The sequence below is a fragment of the Salmo salar genome, chromosome ssa11 (assembly GCF_905237065.1).
Source record: "Salmo salar chromosome ssa11, Ssal_v3.1, whole genome shotgun sequence".
In the NCBI taxonomy this organism is placed as follows: domain Eukaryota; kingdom Metazoa; phylum Chordata; class Actinopteri; order Salmoniformes; family Salmonidae; genus Salmo; species Salmo salar.
The window spans coordinates 16301136-16315190 of record NC_059452.1 but is presented as its reverse complement, the minus strand read 5'-3'; the positions used below and the strand labels follow the sequence as shown (position 1 = coordinate 16315190).

The following is a 14055-nucleotide window of genomic DNA, read 5'->3' as shown; positions in this document are numbered from 1 at the left end:
GGGAGACTGAAAAGATTTGGCATGGGTCCTCAGATCCTCAAAAGGTTTAACAGCTGCACCATCGAGAGCATCCTGACTGGTTGCATCTCTGCCTGGTATGGCAATTGCTCGGCCTCCGAGGGTAGTGCGTACGGCCCAGTACATCACTGGGGACAAGATTCCTGCCATCCAGGACCTCTATATCAGGCGGTGTCAGAGGAAGGCCCTAAAAATTGTCAAAGACTCCAGCCACCCTAGTCATAGACTGTTCTCTCTGCTACCGCACAGCAAGCGGTACCGGAGCACCAAGTCGAGGTCCAAGAGGCTTCTAAACAGCTTCTACCCCCAAGCCATAAGACTCCTGAACTGCTAATCAAAGGGCTACCCAGACCCCTCTTTTACACTGCTGCTACTCTCTGTTTATAATCTTTGCATAATCCCTTTAATAACTCTACCTACATGTACATATTACCTCAATTACCTCAACTAACCGGTGCCTCCGCACATTGGCTCTGTACCAGTACCCTCTGTATAAAGCCTCGCTTGTTATTTTGCTGCTGCTCTTTAATTATTTGTTACTCTTATTTTTCACTTTAACACTTTTTTTTAAAGCATTGTTGGTTAAGGGCTTGTACCTAAGCATTTCACTGTAAGCTCTACACCTGTTGTATTTGGCGCATGTGACAAATACAATTTGATTTGATTTGATTTTGGTGGAGAGAAAATGTAGCTGTTTGGTTGAGACAGTCTCTCAGAGCAGTCTCTATGGAACTCTATCCTTCTCTCCCTCTCTTTCTCTCTCTTTTTCTCTCCCCGTTCCATTTCTCTCCCCCCTCTCTCTCTGTCTCCATCTCCATGTGTGTATCCCTGGGTGAATAAAAGCCATCCCCCTGTCCTCGAGCCCTCTGCTCTGTTTGACCAGACATGTGGCTGTTGTTTGGAGAGAGACATAGAACAGCACTGTGCTGGACACTGCCTCGTCTCTTATTCCTGCCTTGGCGTTTCTCATTCTGATACTGTAGCTATGTACACTGCACAGTGTATGTGTAGATTACACTGTAAACGTACGGGTATTACATTGTCAAGGCTGTGCTTGACTTGACTGGAAATGGAAGAAAACATGGTGGTGATGGTCATTTAAATACATAGACAGTATAGTTTACACGGTGGAGTTATTCCAGTGGAGGCTGCTGGGGGGAGGACGGCTCATGATAATGGCTGGTATGGAGTCAGCGGAGTGGTATCAACCACATGGAAACCACGTTTTTGATGTGTTTGACTCCATTCCAGCCTTTATTATGAGCGGTTCCCCCCTCAGCAGCCTCCACGGAGTGAGTCTCAAAGTGAATGTGTTATGCTATGTGGCGCTTGTTATTTTCAGAAGGTCTTGTCTCATTGCTTTATGAGGCTTCGGGTCACAGTAACTGAACAGTGAAGTGACCATAGAGCAGAGGGTTGATGGTGTCTTAAATAAGGCAGCCACAGTAATTGATGTGGTCTCCAAGCTTGTGCAGCAGCCTTTGTCCTTTAACGGCTAATAGAAGATCCTTTGTTTCGAACTCTGTACGTTCATATGTTTGTTAATGATGATGTGGTGTGCTCCAGTGCTCCAGTGCTGTGCAGTGCTGGAGAACAATAGACAAACCCATGTGTTTCTGTGGAAGATAAACAAAAGGGCATATGTCACTGCCTTACACTGGAGAACAATGGGTCAGTTGAATGTGCAGTATTCTTTTATAAAACCCTTTGTGTTTGCACACACACACACACACACACACACACACACACACACACACACACACACACACACACACACACACACACAATATAGTTACAATATAGTAACTCTAATGCACAGGCATCCACTCACTGCAGAGGTCGTGGGGAGTAATCAAAGCAGCACCTTTGTGATACTGTACAGTTAAGCGTTTCTGAAAGCTCTACTGTGATGCGTCGAGTTACACACTGACAGACAAAGGCGGGCAGAGGGCTTAGATTCCTGCCCTGTGTGTAACACAGGCCAGGAAGGAGACAGCTCACTGCTGTGCTGTTGTGTCCATGCGGCCTCGCCGCTCAATGGGACCGAGGTGGCTAAGTGGTCACGAGGAGGGCCTTGCGTCTCGCAGGCCACGGGAAAAAGTCATCCCTGCGCAGTGGCGCCACCAGACACAAGAAACCTTTTATAACCTCCTTAGGGAGGCTTTCTCTCAAAAGTCAGCCCATAGTTACCGTTTCAGCGTCTCCCCGATTTTACATGAGAGAAAATCCTGGATTTGACTATTCCATGACTTCTTATTTATGATTTAGTAGTCTGAGGGTGGAGTGGATGTCAAACCGAGAGGGGGGGGGGTGAATTGAAATCGGTCCCCCTTAGTAGGGTGACTGACAGCTCAGCACTCGAGGAGTTTTGTTTTTTATTTGACCTTTATTTAACCGGGCAAGTCAGTTAAGAACTAATTCTTATTTACAATGACGGTCTACCCCGGGCCAAACCTGGGCCAATTAGAATATTCACTGCTGAGGGGGATGGCTAATATTAGGTCTTGTCTACAGCGGGTATTACAAACAACATTTCATATGCAGTGATACAATGAATGTGTCACACAATGAATCTACTCATGTATCCACACCTGGCCAGCACAGATCTCTCTGATCTCTCTGAATGTGCTCCACAATCTGATTACAGGATGTACTAGGAGTTAATGTTATGTGCAGACAGCTTCTTTCTCTCTGTGTCAAGTTGAAGCTCATTGCTTCGGGTGGTAGGGCTTTTTCCACCACTGGCTGCACCTGAAAAGATAATAGTGTGTTCTCTTCTCTTCTGGGCTTCTTTCCTTTTTGTTCTTCAGGGTCACTTAAATGGATGACCCCTGCCCTGTGACTCATATTGATCAGTTTAAGGATTACTGATGGTCACATTCTGACATTATGGCCTTTGACCCCTAAGGAGGGGGTGTTGAGAAAGGGCCCCATTCTAATGAAGCATATGATATTTATCTGCTGGGAATGGGGAAGGGCGGAGTCCTGACATGCCTACCATATGATAGTAACCGTGTGTGTGTGTGTGTGTGTGTGTGTGTGTGTGTGTGTGTGTGTGTGTGTGTGTGTGTGTGTGTGTGTGTGTGTGTGTGTGTGTGTGTGTGTGTGTGTGTGTGTGTGTGTGTGTGTGTGTGTGTGTGTTTTGCGTGCCGATGCTGGACTCAGGGAATTGATGTCTTTGTTGAGTGACAAAGAGAAGCTAAGGGCGGGGCCTTCTCCTTAATGAATCTTTACTTGGTTGTCTGAGCCTGCAGGACACCAGGCTTCAGGACAGGAGGAGGCAATCATAGTGAAAAAGAACAGCTGGGCAATTCCACGGTAACGGAATTACGCTTTGACAAAGTTGAACAAACCATACAACTCTATGCACAAGGACTACTTTTAACAATTTCCACTGAAAAATGTACACAAAAACTAATTTAGTGGGAGAACTGTGCAGATGCAAGCTTTGGTAACATAATTACGGTAAAATCTCCCTCAGGTTTTTATGCGACCACGTTTTCTTAAAACTCCGTTAAATATCTGCTCTGAATGAAGATTAAAAGATGTCTGCAGAAAGAATGAGATGTCAGCTATGACAGGACACATTGAGTTAAAAATATATATTTTGGTTATTGAACTACAGTAAGTAAAGTGGATTTACACCCGGTTTTACGGTAACGGAATTACATCATGGATCCCTGATCTGTACTACACAGAAATGCATTATTATGGATATGAATGTCATTCTCCTCATGTTTTCACAAGTTTGGAGCACAGTAGAGTACAGTGCAGTACAATAGCAGAGTAGAGTAGGATAGAGTAGAGTTCAGTACAGTACAGTAAAGTAGAGTATAGTATAGTTCAGTATAGTTCAGTACAGTAATGTAGAGTGTAGTATAGTTCAGTAGAGTTCAGTAAAGTATAGTATAGTTCTGTACAGTAGAGTACAGTACAATATACTCTACTCTACTGTACTATACTTTTCTTCACTGTACTGTACTGTATTGTACTGTACTACTGTATTGTATTGGACTGTACTCTACTGTGCTCTACTCACTGTACTGTACTATCCAAACTTGTGAAACATACGTCTATGATAGGTTCAGATTTGGTCCAGTCCCATCCATCTGTGGACGTTAACATCAAGGCCATGGGTGAACTGACCAAATTTCAATTACGTTTCAACGTCCATGGACGTCCAGTGTCGGTCGGTGCTCAGTGGGTGAGGATGTTAGTTACAGGAAATGGAAAGAGAGGGGGCTCATGGGTAGGTGTCAGTAAGAGCTTGCAGAGGTGACATTAACTGGAGAGTGAGAGAGAGAGAGGCAGAAAGAGAGAGAGAGAGAGAGAGAGAGGGAGGAGTTGTCCAGATTCAGACTGTTTTAACACTCTTGGTTTGACCACCAGACAACAGAAAGACAAAGAAAACAGTTCTGAGCTGAACATAACAGTACGCCAGTGGAAGGGAGGACAGTAGCATGTGACCCAACTGTGTTGTGACTATTAGGATTTCCCATTGTAGCCAATTCAGTTGCAGTAATTCCGTTACTGATTTGATAACGGAATAACGAGTTTTAATCACTCAATAATTCATAAACAAAATTGATATCAGTAAAAACACTAGAACTAATTGATAGGTTTACCTTTACTTGTTACTTCTGTAAGCTTTCATTATCCTCTCTCATTAGGTAGAGACATTTGAAAATATATTAAAGCGTGAAGATATGTGGGTTTTTGGTAAAGTAATTACAAGGCAATATTTCTTAAACTTACACAAGGTAAACAATTTCTCCAAAACTAAATATAAGTGTTGATATTAGTTAGCAGGGGCCTTTACATCAACATTATTGGGTTTTGATGTATTTCTGAAACCTTTTAAGACTTTTTCTGGTAGATGTTTCTTAAGACCCCTTTTCCATCTGTTTATCCACAAATCAAATACATTACTTACGCCACATTTTTTAAGATGGAAAATTGTTGGAAAATGTATCTATGCCTTTATTTCCCACAAATATAGACTCTTAGCTGTCATTTGACACCCAATTTGATATGCTCCTAAAAACTGCACGTTGGTGCTAATGGGTCCTTTTCAATGGAAATGCCCAGCTAGAGAACGGACAAATGGGCTCCGCAGGAATTCACAGCCCCAACGTCCAATGTTGCCCATCAAAGCGTGGTCATGTCTATTGTTGTTTGGGAAAATGGTGGTTAAAGCAAGATCCTCTCATGTCTTTCGCCTCGTGTCAGTAAAGGTCTCTGTGTGCTCCTGGGTGCACTGTCACAGACATGAAATGCTTCTGGGCTTACAAACCAGAATCAATGTCCCTTTGATAGCAGCACGTACAGATGCCCTGCTAGATATGGAGTTTGATCTATGAGTCATTACACATCATGAGGGGCTTGAACAATCCACACTGGGTATTGTTATCACATGAAGCAAAATCCATATTTCCATTTTCAAAAGCAGTGGGTCTAGTTCTTGTTTTTTTAATATCATCCAGTAGGAGCCTTTGTTTGTTTGTATTTTATTCTTTAGTAAAAGACTGTGATGGACTGGAGTGATTCTCTGCTAGATGGAGCCAATGATGTATATAATCCCTGGATTGCTGATGCTATGTATTGGCCATTAAGGGGCTTTGAAGCCACCGGTCGGCCATATTACTACTCCCCAGTAGAGCAGTCCTCAACAGGAACGAATGAAATTCTACAGTATTTAAATTAAATGTTTCAAGGACAAAATTACATGTATTTAAGTATTTATGTTGTTGTAGAAAGTGCAGTAACATTAGTAATCTCTCAAAATTATACTTTAAGGAAAATGTTTTTAAATCTTTTTATTTAAAATTTTTATGTTTAGCTCACATAATATAATTTATAAGTATGCATTAAGGTGTCCGTAATAGAATAAACTTGGCAAAAACAAATGTAGACATTAATGAATGAATTTCTGTAGCTTCCAAAATATTATTTACAACGGTGGGGCAGTGCCAAGATGGATGCGCGGTAGCTTCAGTCATCTAGTGTATATATAAATCATTGGATGAAGCGCAGTAGGCATCAACCCTGGCTCACCCACTGGAGGAGACATAAGAAGAGATGTGGCAAAAGTGAAACAGCTCTGCTCTTCTTTCCTCCCAGGGAGGAGGGAGAGGTGAAGGTGGGGAGTCGTCTCTCACACCTTCCTCCCTTTCAGAGTTTGAACTACATATTGATAATCTCAGTGTACACCATCATGGCCTCTCTGTCTGTCCACATATACCCAGCCAGTAGAGAGCAGGGAAGAAGAGTTGATGGGAGGTGAAAAAATGCTATGATGATGTTATCAGCCTCTGAATGTTTCCATTTCTATCAGATGCCTCTACTTAGCTCTCAGCTGTTCCTGTATTGCGCTTTTGGGGGGGTTGTCTAAATACTTGGTACAGAGGATTGTGATACAGGAAGAAGTGTGAAAGTGAAGTAGCTATAAGGAAGGAAGGAACACAAAGGCAGACAGGAGTGCTGGGTAATGTTCTGTCAGTGCAGCAGGCCTCTCCTAGGGAAGACACTAATAGCCAACCTCCAGCAGGGGCAGTTTAGCATATGAGAGAGGCTTGAACCATTTCAGATCTCTTTTATCCTTTTAGGGCCCACCAATAGAGAAATACATTTGAGACGGGAAGGAAGCTGAGACCTTTTTTCTCTCCTTTAAAGAGATGTTCGTTACTCAAGACTTCTAAAGATCAAAGGTTATTTTTTGTCTCATGTATTTGTCTGTGTTGGGGCTCATGCTCAATTTGTACTTTAGGGTAATTTGTGCTGCATTACAGCCTCGCTCCCTGCACCACGGCTCCATGGCAGTCCCAGTGACAGGCAGGCAGTGCTGCCATGCAAATGGTGGCGCGATTAGTGAAGCCTCTTTATAGCCCCCCTCAGATAAAGTGTCCCGCCCGGCCCTCAACCCCATCCACCATAAATTGTTCTTCTTATTTACTTGTCTGCCGTGTGTGAGCTCTCTGCTGGGAGCTGGTGCAGCATGGGCTCCCCGTCGGCCCGCTCAATTGGCCAGCCGTCCAGGAAACACTTATTTTTGTAAATGTTATCTCTTTGATGGCTTTGCCTCTCTCCCTCTCCTTCTCCATCTCTCCCTCCTGTTTCTCTTGGAGTTCCTCATTAGCTTAGGCTCAGGAAGCTTTTCATCATTTCAATTAATTACAGTGCTCAGTATAGTAGACTGGCCGGACCAGCGGTTTGCTGAATGGTCCTCCTTTTATGCCCCGCACGCCCGTCACCAGGCAACTGATCATAAAAGCCCTCGCTTACAAAATAGGATCAATCGAAATGACAGGCTTTTGTCCCCTTTTTTATGCATTAATTGGAAAGAGTTTAAGCTTTGTTAAGTTATAATTTATTTTAATTCTGGGGCCCATTCAGGCTCTGAGTCTGTAATTGACCTGGGTAACCCTGGGGGATCAAGAGAAGCACGGTGGGGTGTTGGGTGGAGAAAAGGAGAGGCCAAACATGAAGAGTGAAGGTGAAAATAGACAAATAGGTAGAACTCCATTCTGACTACCATTTGTGTGTGTTTTCTATACATACAGTATCCCAGACAGCTACATTGTAGAACCTCCCCTGATTCAGTATTTTAGCACTACTTTTTAACTGTGAGATTGCCATGGTTAATTTCCCACCCAGCCTAACGCTGGGCTGTTGAATGAGAGTTTATAAAACAGAAGATTGCAGGGGCTGTCAGGGATAAAAGAGGAGCAGAATGGAAGAGAGAGAGGGGCTACCTGTAACAACGCTGCATCTGGGTGAACGCAACTATCACTTCCTCTCAAACCAAATCAAAGGTTTTGTATTGAAGTCAATGTACCCAAGCGAGTGCGATTGAGGCTACTGCAAATCTTCATTGCAAGACAGTGTGTTTTAATCAGTTATTTGGTTACATGAATACATTTAGTATAGTTTTATCTAAAAAGGATAATGTTTCACTATTAAAATGTTTCTGAAATTCACTGAGTAGGATGGTCCTCCCCTTCCTCATTTGAGGATCCTCCACTGGCATTGAGAAGATATAATTGTAGTATTCTCTGGGCATAGTCAATATCCAAGATATCCATAAATTCCTCAAGATCAAAAAGGATGCCACTTCTTTGCCTTGGAGCAATCAAATCAAATCACATTTTATTTTTCATGTGCGCCGAACACAACAGGTGTTACAGCGAAATGCTTACTTACAAGCCCTTAACCAACAATGCAGTTTTAAGAAAATACCTAAAAAAATATCTATAAAGTAACAAATAATTAAAGAGCAGCAGTAAACTAACAAAAGCGTGGCTATATACAGAGGGTACCGGTACAGAGTCAGTGTGAAGGGGGCACCGGTAGTTGAGGTAATTGAGGTAATATGTACATGTAGGTAGAGTTATTAAAGTGACTATGCATAGATAATAACAGAGAGTAGCAGCAGCGTAAAAGGGGGGGGTGCAAATATTCTGGGTAGGCATTTGATTAGATGTTCAGGAGTCTTATGGCTTGGGGGTAGAAGCTGTTTAGAAGTCTATTGGACCTAGACTTGGCGCTCCAGAATCTCTTGCCGTGCGGTAGCAGAGAGAACACTAGAAATTGTCAAAGACTCCAGCCACCCTAGTCATAACTAGGGTGGCTGGAGTCTTTGACAATTTCTAGGGCCTTCCTCTGACACCGCCTGGTATAGAAGTCCTGGATGGCAGGAATCTTGGCCCCAGTGATGTACTGGACCATACGTACTACCCTCTGTAGTGCCATGTGGTCAGAGGCCGAGCAGTTGCGGTACCAGGCAGTGATGTAACCCATCAGGATGCTCTCGATGGTGCAGCTGTAAAACCTTTTGAGGATCTGAGGACCTATGCCAAGTCTTTTCAGTCTCCTGAGGGGGAATAGGTTTTGTCGTGCCCTCTTCATGACTGTCTTGGTGTGCTTGGACCAGACAGCCCTCTGTGGAGAGTGGTGAGTGTGTTGACACATTGTAATAGCTTTAAAAGGTTTTTCCAGGTATTGGGCAATGGTGTGTGTTTCCAGGTATTGGATGATTATTATTATGTGTGTATGTGGGGGGAGATGTGGTTGGAGGATACAGTATATATCCTCATGTTTTTGTCTGTGTTGGGGCTCATGCTCAATTTTTACTTTAGGGTCATTTTTCTGCTGCTATTACAGCCTCCCCACACCACAGCAAGCCCAGTGACAGGCAGGCAGTGTTGTCCTGCAAAGGGTGGTGCGATTAGTGAAGCTTCACCCACTGGGCACAGACGTCAGTTCAACGTCTGGTTTTGATTTACATTTGTCACACGTGAATTCAATGTGAAATCAACAAAACAATTCACCGTGCCATCAGCAGGGACCTGGGAGTTTGTCAGGATCAGAAGAAATTTGCAAGGAGCAAAGCCGAGGTAAAAAATGTAAAGAAAACCAGCCTCAGTCTTCTGTAAACCTAACCCTGGGATAGAGTTTTACTTTTCAGAGAGACAATTACACAAATGTTTATACCAAACGCAGCAGAATGGCTTTCCAACAGATGTTGAGTGTTGAGTAGTCCAGTCTCAGTCCTGACTTAAATTTGTTTGAAAATGTCACGTCCTGGCCAGTATATAAAGTTAATTGTTTTGTAGTTTGGTCAGGGCGTGGCAGAGGGTATTTGTTTTATGTGGTTCGGGGTGGTGTGTTTGTTAAAAGGGTGTTTGGTTTAGTATTTCCGGGTTTTGGTTTATGTCTAGGTAGTTCTATGTGGAGTCTAGTGAGTGTATGTCTATGTTTGGTTAATTGGGGTTGGGACTCTCAGTTGAAGGCAGGTGTTGTCTATCTGCCTTTGATTGAGAGTCCCATATATTAGGGTGTGTTTGTGTTTGTGATTTGTGGGTGATTGTTCTGTGTTGAGCCTATGCTAGCCAGACTGTTTGTAGTTGTTCGTTCGTTCTTTTTGTTTTGTGATTTTGTACGTTCATTTTTTGAAGTTAATAAATTCTCAAGATGAGCATACACGTACCTGCTGCGTATTGGTCCTCCATTTCCAACGATGATTTCGTTATATCATCAGAGGACGAAGACAACCGTGACAGAATCACCCACCACCAAAGGACCAAGCAGCAGAGGAAGGAGCAGACGGAGTTCGAGTTGGACTGGCGGGAGAAGTGGACTTGGGAGGAAGTTCTGGACAGGGCCGGACCCTGGCATCAGGCTGGGGATTATCGCCGCCCGCAGTGGGAAATTGAGGCAGCCAAGGCAGAGAGGCGGTGGTACGAGGCCAGAGTGGACGCGCTGATGGAGAAGCACGAGAGGCACCCCCAAGAAAATTTTGGGGGGGGGCACACGGGTAGTTTGGCTAGGCGTAAGAAGAGCCGGAAGCCAGCTACCCGTGGTTATATGGAGGAGCGTATGGGGTGGAGAGCGCTATGTTTCGCTGAGAAGCGCACTATCTCACCCATACGCACGCACAGTCCGGTGCAAGTTATTCCAGCCCCTCGCAGGTGCCGTGCTAGGGCAGGCATCCAGCCTGGTAGGAGGATGCCTGCGCAGCGCATCTGGTCGCCGGTACGCCTCCGAGGACCAGGCTACCCAACTCCCGCTCTACGCACGGCTACCATCAGGCCCCTGCACAGCCCAGTCTGCCCTGTACGAGCACCCCGCTCGTACAGGGCTACTAGTTCCATCCAGCCAAGGCGGGTTGTGCAGGAGGTAAGATCTAGACCGGCTGTGCGCCTCCATAGCCCTGGGTTTCCAGCTCCTGTCTCTCGTGCAGACCCGGAAGTGCGTCCACCCAGTCCGACTCGTCCTGTTCCCGCTCCCCGCACTAAACTGCAAGTGCGTAAACCCAGCCTCGCCAGTCAACAGTCATCATCAGAGCTGCCCGCCAGTCAACAGTCATCATCAGAGCTGCCCGCCAGTCAACAGTCGTCGGAGCTGCCCGCCAGTCAACAGTCGTCGGAGCTGCCCGCCAGTCAACAGTCGTCGGAGCTGCCCGCCAGTCAACAGTCGTCGGAGCTGCCCGCCAGTCAACAGTCGTCGGAGCTGCCCGCCAGTCAACAGTCGTCGGAGCTGCCCGTCAGTCAACAGTCGTCGGAGCTGCCCGTCAGTCAACAGTCGTCGGAGCTGCCCGTCAGTCAACAGTCGCCGGAGTGGTCAGACTGCGCTGAACTGCCGGAGTGGCCAGACTGCGTTGAACTGCCGGAGTGGCCAGACTGCCCTGAACTGCCGGAGTGGCCAGACTGCCCTGAACTGCCGGAGTGGCCAGACTGCCCTGAACTGCCGGCGTGGCCAGACTGCCCTGAACTGCCGGCGTGGCCAGACTGCCCTGAACTGCCGGAGTGGCCAGACTGCCCAGACGGTCCCGAGTTGCCAGACTGCCCAGACTGTCCCGAGCTGCCAGACTGCCCAGACTGTCCCGAGCTGCCAGACTGCCCAGACTGTCCCGAGCTGCCAGACTGCCCAGACTGTCCCGAGCTGCCAGACTGCCCAGACTGTCCCGAGCTGCCAGACTGCCCAGACAGCCTGGAACGGCCTGAGCCGGAGCCACCTCCAAAAATAGGTGGGTTGGGGAGGGGGGTGTAGCACAGTGCCGTCGTTGACGGCAGCCACCCTCCCTTCCCTCCCTTTAGTAAGGGGGAATTTTTCTTTTGGGTATTGTTTGGGGTTATTTTTTTTGTTAAGGTGCTTCCGGGTAGCACCTTTAAGGGGGGGGTACTGTCACGTCCTGGCCAGTATATAAAGTTAATTGTTTTGTAGTTTGGTCAGGGCGTGGCAGAGGGTATTTGTTTTATGTGGTTCGGGGTGGTGTGTTTGTTAAAAGGGTGTTTGGTTTAGTATTTCCGGGTTTTGGTTTATGTCTACGTAGTTCTATGTGGAGTCTAGTGAGTGTATGTCTATGTTTGGTTAATTGGGGTTGGGACTCTCAGTTGAAGGCAGGTGTTGTCTATCTGCCTTTGATTGAGAGTCCCATATATTAGGGTGTGTTTGTGTTTGTGATTTGTGGGTGATTGTTCTGTGTTGAGCCTATGCTAGCCAGACTGTTTGTAGTTGTTCGTTCGTTCTTTTTGTTTTGTGATTTTGTACGTTCATTTTTTGAAGTTAATAAATTCTCAGTTGAAGGCAGGTGTTGTCTATCTGCCTTTGATTGAGAGTCCCATATATTAGGGTGTGTTTGTGATTTGTGGGTGATTGTTCTGTGTTGAGCCTATGCTAGCCAGACTGTTTGTAGTTGTTCGTTCGTTCTTTTTGTTTTGTGATTTTGTACGTTCATTTTTTGAAGTTAATAAATTCTCAAGATGAGCATACACGTACCTGCTGCGTATTGGTCCTCCTTCACCGACAACAGCCGTGACAGAAAATCTGAGACAAGGTTTCAATATTGCTGTCCATTAATTATTCCCAGCTAAAATGTACTGAGTTTGAGCAATTTTTACAAAAAACAATGGACCTATGTTACCCTAAGAGTTGTGCAAAGGTAGAATATTACCCATAATGATTCACAGCTGTAGTGACTGCCAACTATTAATTCTGGGCTGTGAAGACTTATGAAATCAAGACATCTTAGTTTTTGTATTTTTTGTTGATATTTACAGCTTTCTTTAACCTTCATTGTGTAGATCTGTGGGGGGGGGAAACTAATTGAATCTCTTTCTAGATGTAAAGAAAACTGCCATGAAAGGCAGCCACAGAGGTAAACAATAACGCTATGGAGAGTGGTGAGTGTGTTGGCAGCATTGTAACAGCTTTAAAAGTGTGTGTGTGTGTTTCCAGGCGTTGGTTGATTATTATTGTGTGTGTGTATGGGAGTAGTTGGAGGAGATGCTACTCCGTACCCCTCCCATTCATCCTAGCCTCCTGACTGGGTGGACGCTGAAGCGCCGGCCTTCCATCTCCCTTGGGTTTCCTTTGTCTCTGGGTGAAACCCCGCCCCTCGCCCCCCTTTCCTCCCTCCACCAGCCTGGCCCGAGCCTTTGAAGCTGCCCTGCTGCTGCACTTCCCACTGACACTCAGCTCAATGACTGGGCTGCACAGGTCAGGAGACTGTCTTAATAGAACCGCAATACACTGGGCCTCCCTCCCTATGGATCTGCTGGGAAATTGGCTTGCAGAGAGCGAGAGAGAGCGAGAGAGCGAGAGAGAGCGAGAGAGAGAGAGATTGTAGACCACACCAGTGTTTTTTTTTTCACAATTTGGGTAGATATAAGGTAACAGATACTTTGTAGACAGACACATAGTGAGAGTAATTCTCCTAATGGAGCTAACAACCACAGGTCTCAGTGCTCAGAGGGTGATCTGTGATGGAGGCAGTGTAAAGGTGCCCGCATACTAGGCTCGTTTTGCTCCTAGCAGAACTAGGAAGCGAAGCGAATGCCTGTGCCTCGTATACACCCTTAAAATACCTTCGCTGGAAAAATGAGAAAAGAACGGCAATAATACTGTTTGCAACAATATAGCCAGTATACATTTTCTCAAAATAGTCAAAAATGTATCTAAGATAAATCAAGAAATCTGTCATCAATTTTGAAGTTGTTGCCAAGGAGGTCTTAGTTATTCATTGAATGACTTCCAATTGAAGAATCCCGTCCATAGTTCTAACTTTTACTTGGAGTAGTACTGTTGACCAATCACCGACGAAGGGGCGTAGTCTTCGTCTACCGAACTTCGACTTGCCTAAAGATAAAATGTGTGTGCTCAAACAGACGAAAAAAACCCTGCCGAACACCAAAACAAACAAAAACGCCACAAAATGTCGTCAAAATATATGCGCTGTTTCGACTGAGACGCATGCGACAGGCTTTACCCATGTCATTCTTCTTGTCTCTGGTGACTGCTAATTCTCTCTGGGGACTGCGCTCATCCTTCCTTCGCTCACTAAAATAAATAAATCAAATTTCTTTACATGCACACACAGACACACACACATAGACGCACTCCAGTATTCTGTTACCGCTCAGGACAGCGTGCCCCTGCCCCCTTCCCAGCCTCCTCTCCACTCCTCTCCCCAGGCACAATGAGAGAGGTGCTGCTGAGAGCTCTTGCCACTGCCTCTGCAATTCACCTCAGTGAGAAAAT

At 45.5% G+C, this 14055-nt stretch overlaps 1 protein-coding gene across 1 annotated transcript in view; it reads left to right on the top strand.

The window, feature by feature from the left end:
* Positions 1-14055, top strand: part of LOC106562146 (immunoglobulin superfamily DCC subclass member 3) — a 127357-nt gene that overhangs the window by 17025 nt on the left and 96277 nt on the right. The gene's annotated exons all lie outside the window — the stretch shown is intronic.